Raw genomic sequence first — 8382 nt, 5'->3', positions numbered from 1 at the left:
CCCTGGCAGAGATGCAGGGGCGCGGCCTCGCTCCTGTTCCTGGTGCCAGTTACGGTGGCCAGCGATGTTTCCACAGGAAAATAAAGGCCTGTTGTGCCCCTGCCTTCTCAGAGCTCACAGCTGGAAGCTGCTGGTTCTTTTCCGTCGGCGGCTTTCTGTGTCTTTGTTTCCGTTGGCTTTCCACGTCAAGGACATCTCAGTTTTCTCTTCTAAGGAAACTGTCAACTGGTAACTTCCATCACACATTGTCCCAACTGGGAAAAGAGCCAAAACTGCGTTATTTCAGGTTATGGTCAGTCGAGTCTGGCTTTGGAGAAAGTCCGTGCCCTGGGCTTGACATTCGGCCTTAGGTGACTTCTGGGGTGGAGGGGGCCCTGGGCATCATCTGCAATGGCAGGGCGCCGGCCTGTCCGCACTTGGCAGAGTTCACTACCTTTCACTGATCTCTGCTCTTCTCTCAAATAGGGAGCCTTATCCAAATTCAGTCCTCACAGTCTTTCAGTGACTAACTAGCAGAACTGCCTTGAATACCTAACCATTTTTCTCAGTCCCAGACTCATTTGTACTATATTTTAGAACTCCAGGTGTTTGCTGAGGAGCAGATGGAAGTGACCTGGTAGAATATAAATCTCTATGAAGCGTTTAGTGAGCAAGTCAGTTATTGCCCAGTTCAAACATCTAATAAACAGCTTTGTGAATGAACAGCACTTGATTCTTTGACTGTTTTTGCTTTTTAATATCTTGGACTTTGAAAGTGTTCTCCCCTTTTTTGAGTTGGAAAAAGCCTTTCTTATAATGTCTGATAAAGTATTTGGATTGTGCTAATGAACATTTATTATACAAACATACAGAACCTACTAAAACATAGCTCTCAAAAGGGTTCCAGTGCAGCTGGAATTTCCTTTACAGAGAAGCAAAGTCTGTCGTATAATCACCCCCCACTCAGAACAATGCTGTTAGTTGTGGCTCTGCGCTGTATCACTGTTCACAAAAGAACACTGTACTGGGCATATGTCACTTTCCCAGGTTCCCCCCTGCCCTTTCTGTCACAGTTCTTTACCTTGAAAAATCTCTGATAAGGTACAGTTAATAAAGAGGACTTAGGGACTTTCTTGGTGGTCCAGTGGCTGAGACTCCATGCTCCCAATACTGGAGGCCTGGCTTCTCTTCCTGGCTGAGGAACAAGATCTCACATGCTGCAACTAAGGGTTCAAATGCTGCAAGATCATAACTCAAAGATCCTGCCCGCTACAGCTAAGACCCGGCATAGCCAAATACAATTAGCAAATAAATTTTTTAAAAACAAGACTATATAGAATCCAATTAAAAAATAAAGAGGACTTAAACATTCTATCTGGTTTCCAAAGGAAGGTTTTAAGCTCCATGGGCATTCTTAGTATTTTTGTATTTATTCTGCAAAGATTGGGATGGGGGGAATCCAATAAGAGTACCCACCTTCTCCCAAACACAAAATGATCAGTTTCGAAGTCTCCATGAGAGTGTGGACGGTGAATTGCTTTCTTTTCTGGGTTTTTATGATATTGAGTATTGACTGGTGAGTGCTTTTTTGGCTTAATTGCTGCCTTGTAAGAAATGGACTTTTTGTTCCCTTGCTGGACAACTGCTCCCAATGCAAGAAGAGTGAAAAAAAAATCGATATCAGGCATATGGAACTGGGGGGAGGGTAAAAAGGGTTTCATATTTTCTAGTCCCTTAGGCATCCATAAAGCTTTACCAGATTACCTCAAGCCTTGGGTTCACTACCCCAGGGATTACCACAAGGGCTATAATAGTGATGGGGCAGGATTACTCTATGATTTTTCAAGTATTGAAGTCCATATTAACAGTGATTGGTATGGTCTTATCTTAAATTCCTACTTGAATTTAAAACCTCACAACCCCATAGGTATCTCAGAAAATCATTTAAAGCAGTTGGTGTGTAAAGTTATCTCATGAGCCTGAAAGAGAAGCATATTGAAATAAATTATATTTAAAGTTGACTAATTTGTTATATGCAAACAAATATCAACCAATAAATACTGTAACTTCACGTGAATTTTGAAAACAAAGGTACTTAAATGTGAAAAGTTTCATGTGCCCTCAGATTGCAGTTCAATAGACATTCAATGTAAATGATATTCAATGTAAATGATATTCTGAGTGGTCAGTTAATATCACTCATATAGAATCCAATTAAAAAATAAAGAGGAGTTAAACATTCTATCTGGTTTCCAAAGGAAGGTTTTAAGCTAGTTAATATAAGCATAGCAAGATTTATTTTTAAACAAATAGCAAATATGACTCATCTTTTAAATAATCTACATAATGTACAGAAGAACAAATCTGTCTTGTGAATTTATTCAGTGCTTTCTCCAGAAACCTCATGGTACTTTTTAAACTATCACATAATCATTCTAGAAAGCCAAGCAGGGTCAGTTTTAAATAGCTCTCACCCTATATTCCTTTTTTCCTAACATGAAATGACCATAATCGTGGGGGATATAAGGTAACTGCTAGAATATGATGTCCCAGCATTAGTGAAGTAATGCTGTAAATCATGCTACCACGCTATTTCTGCGAATCTGTAAATAAGGCATGAAACGTTAACCTGCACTACAGAACACGTTAGGGTTATTTTGCCACACTCAGTATGGAGGGCAAGTCACACTGAGCTTTAAGTTCAGCTCTTCAGGCCTGCCCGGCCTGTCCCGCCTCTTCTCTTTCTGATTGGGAGAGATATCCAACCCTCCTTGTTGTCTGGGCTACTATTGGCTGTTGGTCCAATCAGTCTTGTGTCATCCCTGCTCTTTAGCACAAGTAAACAAACAAGTATTGCTCAAGAGCAGTGTCCTGGCTATTCTCAGAAAGGATTCAGCCAGGAGGGTGTTGCAAGTGACGCCCCATAGCTTGCAGTCTTTCAGAATGTCTTCACCGGGTCCAGGAGAGAGTGTCCAGAGCGAAAGAGGCATGGCGCGCGGGAGAACTTCCTCTCTCCCATGACGCCCTGGCTCTCCTGTACAACTTCAAAAATCAACACCCCGGTGACTGCAGGAAAACGATCTCAAATCACTCCTACAACCTAATACTATCTCTTAAGTGAGCATGTAACATGTTCATGGAACCGGCTGGCCTTTCACAGGCCTTTTTCTTTGTTATAGTCATTTGTTCCTTTAATTGTAAACAAATTCTGAAGGACTGCTCTTTTTCCAGCTTTTGCCCATATATGCTGCTGTTGAGACTCATAAGAGTCTCACACCAAATCTCTTGTTTAGCCTTTGAATATTTTCTATTCTCTCCACTCACCTTGATTATTTCTTCTGAGCAGATGCCATTTTCAAATCTGGATTCTGAGAACCAGCATGGGGAAGTTGACAAGGCTTTCTTAAGTCAAAGAACTACTATTTTCCATGACTTTTGAGGCAATCAGTTGAAAAGTGCCTTGCCCTGTACACTACTAATTTCCTTAGATAAGAGTTCTCAATAACAAAGAGTTCCCTCTTGTAATTCCAAGAGGGAATGTATTGGGAGCATGTAGTCATTTGGTAAAACAAATGATTTTGTGGTACAACTGCTGTGGAAATGGTATGGAAGTTTCTCAAAAGATTAAAAACAGAACTACCATCAGTTCAGTTGCTCAGTCGTGTCTGACTCTTTGTCACTCCATGGACTGCAGCATGCCAGGCTTCTCTGCTCATCACCAATTCCTAGAGCCTGCTCAAATTCATATCCATCAACTTGGTAATGCCATCCAACCATCTCATCCTCTGTCATCCCCTTCTCTTCCTGCCTTACATCTTTCCCAGCATCAGGGTCTTTTCCAATGAGTCAGTTCTTCACATCAGGGGGCCAAAGTATTGGAACTTCAGCTTCAGCATCAGTCCTTCCAATGAATATTCAGAACTACCATATGACCCAGAAATTCCACTCCTGGATATATATCTGAAAAGACCCCACTAATTAAAAAAGATATCAATACACATACCCCAATGCTCATATCAGCATTATTTACCATTGCTGAGATATAAAAGCAACTGAAGTGTCCACAACATTCATCAACAGATGAATGGGTAAAAATGTGATGTACATATGCACATACAATCAGGCATAAAGATGAACAAAATTTTTGCCATTTCCAGCAACACGGATGGACTTGGAAGACATTATGCTTAGTGAAATAAGCCAGAGAGAGAAAGAAAAATACTGTATGATATCACTAATATGTGGAATCCAAAAAAATACAACAAACTCTAGTGAATATAACAAAAAAGAAGCCGACTTTACAAACATGGGGAACAAACACTAGTGGTTACCAGTGGAGAAAGTGAGGGAGGGGCACAAGAGGGGTGGGGAGTGGGAGGCACAAGCTTATATGTGGAATCTAAAAAATACAACAAGTGAGGCAGCTACTCACCTGAGTCTGCCTGCTCTCCCACTGTGAGCATACTTTCACTTAATAAATCCTCACTTTGCTTTCTTGGAAAAAAAAATAAATTAAAACTACAACAAACTAGTGAATATAACAAAAAGATGACTCACAGATACAGAGAACTGGTGGTTACCATGGGAGGTGGCAACACAGGAGTGGGAGAGGCACAAACTTTTGGGTGTGAGATAGGCTCAAAGGTGTACTGTATTACACAGGGAATATAGCCAATATTTTGTAATAACTGCAAGAAAAAGTAACCTTTAAAATTGTATACAATTAAAAAATTTTTCCATTTAAAAAGATCTCTTCTATCTAATCTTCCCTCATTTTAGCATGAATGTATCCTCTTTGGCGTTTTTTTGTAAAGGATCCAGTTCTACATAACGGGCTGTAAAAGCTTCAAGGACACAAAGCTTTCAGGGTTCAATGTGTAATTGTTTTCTGCGATAGCCTAAGTCTTCCCCTCTGGTTCTTCTCCCCCATTATGGATTACCACAGTTCTCATGGTCATCCATTTCTTTCTGTTCTAATGGTCAGCACAAATTCAAACCTTTAACATCTTTGTGGGTTATTGTACACAGTCTTTTATTGTTCCTGCTGTCAAAAATGTAGATTTAGGTATATCTTTTAACTGAATTATACATAATTCAAATTATGAACATGGTTAGCCATTCTTAAAAAGATGGAAATTTAACCAAACTATTTTGTACATTTTAATATACCCTAAAACTTTTCTAGAAGAATATTTTATTAGTAGGACCTAGTAATGAGTAGACAGATTAAAAAAAAAACAAATTGAAATATACAGCAGCAAAGTGCATGCTTTATAATCTATGGATCCACGTAGAACATAGCATGTAGGTTAGTCAGGCATTCTGTAAATACTTATCACATGAGTTGACGCATTTCTGTTTGCTGAGACTTCTAGCTTGGATGGGGATGGCAATGATCCACAAGGCTTCTTTAAATCTGTTTGGTTCACATTCCTCCCTTTGTAGCCATCTAGCCAGTTTGTTGTTCTTCACTCAGCCAACGTGTAGTCAGTACACATTTGCCTATTACGTGATGTATGCTAGCATGTCTGTCATGCAACAGAGGATACAGCTGGTGAGGCTGCTACCAGAGGAAGCACGTGTTTGTAATAAAACAAATGATGGTGCAGTAATAAAGGGACATTCCGGGAAGGGGTACCATTTGAGGACGAGGTGGAAGGGGTGACTGTTTACTGGCACAGACTGGGAAGAGGGTTTTCCTAGCAGAGGAGACAGCTTGAACAAGGGGCAGGGATGTGACAAGGCATGGTGCGTTCCCACTAAGGAACTGGGTGGCTCCCATTGAGAGATGTTTGGAGACAGGAGATGCTGCCAGACCTGGAGGTTAGGCCTGGATTGTGAAGTACTCTGTGTGATGTGATACGGAGTCAATGGGGTCATTAAATACTAATATTAAATAGGTGAGTGAAGCATGACTCTTCTTTTGTTTCTGTGTTACCACTTGCAGGAGGCGAGTTCTGATAACAGGCTAGAGGACAGTTTGAAAAAACACCCAGATACAGGGAAGGCAGTCACAAGCTGTTTTTCAATTGCCCGGAGCTGAGATAGTCAAGGTTTGAAGTCCAGTATTGTTACTTTTGTCAAAAGATGCACTTCCCTATTTATGGGATTCTGTGGACTGGGGTAGGCAGCCTCTTTTCTGCTTGGAGACCTCCTTAGGGAAGTAGTGAAGAGCCAGGACCTTGTGGAGGCTGGGCCCAGGGAACTGGTGGAGTCATTATTTTTCAATCTGAGTAGAAAGAGCAACACTGACCAGAAACACTGGAGTGGTCTGTGGATTCTTAGCTTCCATATGGGCTCTGGGCAGTTGCTCCAGCACTTCAGGGTGTTGACGTGAGTCTGGACCAGAAAGGAGTTGGGCTCATCCAGGCAGAGGTCTGCTTCCATAATCTCGTAATCACATCCTTCTCTCTGGAAATGACAGTTTCTTGTTATTAGTGCTGCTTAAGGGGAAGCCGCTGTCACAGGAAGGCTTTGTGTCACCCCTGCCCCAGGCCCCAGCTGGCTTCCCGTCTAGAACCCACAGTACCCTCCAGCACAGTAAACAAGGTAATCAGGGCACAGAAAGGTCATATAGATCTGATAGACAGAGTGCCTGAAGAACTACAGACAGAGGTTCATGACATTGTACAGGAGGCAGTGATCAAGAAAAAGAAATGCAAAAAGGCAAAATGGTTGTCTGAGGAGGCCTTACAAATAGCTGTGAAGAGAAGTGAAAAGCAAAGGAGAAAAGGAAAGATATACCCATTTCATTTGAAAAGACCCTGATGGTGGGAAAGATTGAAGGCGGGAGGAGAAGGGGGTGACAGGATGAGATGGTTGGATGGCGTCACTGACTGGATGGTCATGAATTTGAGTAAACTCCAGGAGTTGGTGATGGACAGGGAGGCCTGGTGTGCTGTAGTCCATGGGGTAGCAGAGTCAGACTGAGCAACTGAACTGAACTGAACTGAAGATCATATAGACTACCCACCTAGTGTGATTTCCCCTTTTTATTGCAATCAGGGTAGAAATAAGTGAATGTCAGTTTTTAAATAACAAAGGCACAATTTAGGGTCCGACTTGGCTTAACTAGTTCCAGGTGCTATAAGTTTGTGTTGTTCCCCTAATCACACCTTATATGACCCTTCTGGGTCATGGGGAGGTGTGGTGGGGGTGTCCTTGTGCGCATCCTGAATTATTCTCTGAGGGGGGATCCTTGAGATGTACACTGGGGGTCCTTTGAAACTTTTGGTGGGGTTCTTGGGATCCTGCGGGGAGTTCTTCCAGGCCTTCCTGGGAGGTCCTCAGAAGAGTGTTCTCTGGGCTACCCTGGGAGGTTCTTCATGCAAGGGTGCTCAGGGGGGTTTTAGAGGTCCTGAGGGTTCTAAGAGGGGTCCTTTGGGCCTTCCTAAAGGGTCTGGGGCTGGTATCCTCTGAGCCTTCATGGGGGTCAGAAGGAGGACTCTCTTCCAGGCCTTTTTGGAGGATTCTCCAGAGGGTCCTCAGAGCCTTTCTGGAGAGTTCTTGGAATCCCCAGGGGTCTTTTTGGTGCCTTCCTGGGACGATCCTGTGCGGGTGTCCTCGGAGCTTCCCTGGATGGTTCTTTGGGGATCCTCAGGGGGATCCTTGGGGGGCTCCTTGAGGCCTTCCCGAGGGTCCTCGAGAGAGGGTGTCCTCCGGTTTCCCTGGGGGTCCTCTGGGCCTTCCCAGGGGGTTCCTTGGGGATCCTTGGGGGGAGCTCTGGAGGGGGCCTTAGGGCCTTCCCGAGGCATTCTCCGGCGGCGGGGCGGGGGGGGGCGTCCCTCGTAGGGTCTTCAGGGTGACCTCTGGGAGAGCTCCAGTCCGGTACTCAGGAGGTGGTGAGTTCGGCCCTCACAACCGGCAGCACGCCATCTACTGCCTACCTGTCTTGTGCGCTCAGTCGGGAAGGGGCGGCCGTCGTGCGTTTGTCGGTGACATTCCTTTCCCGTGCTCTGTACTGGTGCGCGACTGGAGGCCCGCAGTCCTCAGGTGAGCGGAGGCCAGGGCCGCCTGGGACCGGTGGGGCTGCGAGGAGAGGGACCTAATGAACCCTGAAGGGCGGTCGAGGCGGGGGGCTTTTCGGCTACGCCAGCCCAAGACTTTTCGGGTCCCCTCTGGTGGGCTGGACCAAGCCCCAGACGGGGACTTCGGCAATGTACTAGAGGCGTGGCTTAGCTGTCGGGAGGGGCGGGGCCTCGAATCCCGGGGGGGTTGGGGGGCGGGGGCGTTGGCTCTCTGACGGGGCGGTGGCGAGGCAGGGCTCTCCCAGGGGTGGTGCTCGGCTCCCCCGGGGGGCGGGACTCCGCGCTCCTGGGGACGGGGATAAAGCTCCCTGGAGGGGCGGGAATAAGGCTCCCTGGAGGGGCGTGGCGTGGAGTGGCGGGGCCGGGCTCTCCGGCC

Source organism: Bison bison, unplaced genomic scaffold (assembly GCF_000754665.1).
Source record: "Bison bison bison isolate TAMUID 2011002044 unplaced genomic scaffold, Bison_UMD1.0 scf7180017864295, whole genome shotgun sequence".
NCBI classification, from domain to species: domain Eukaryota; kingdom Metazoa; phylum Chordata; class Mammalia; order Artiodactyla; family Bovidae; genus Bison; species Bison bison.
This window is presented reverse-complemented; position numbering follows the sequence as displayed.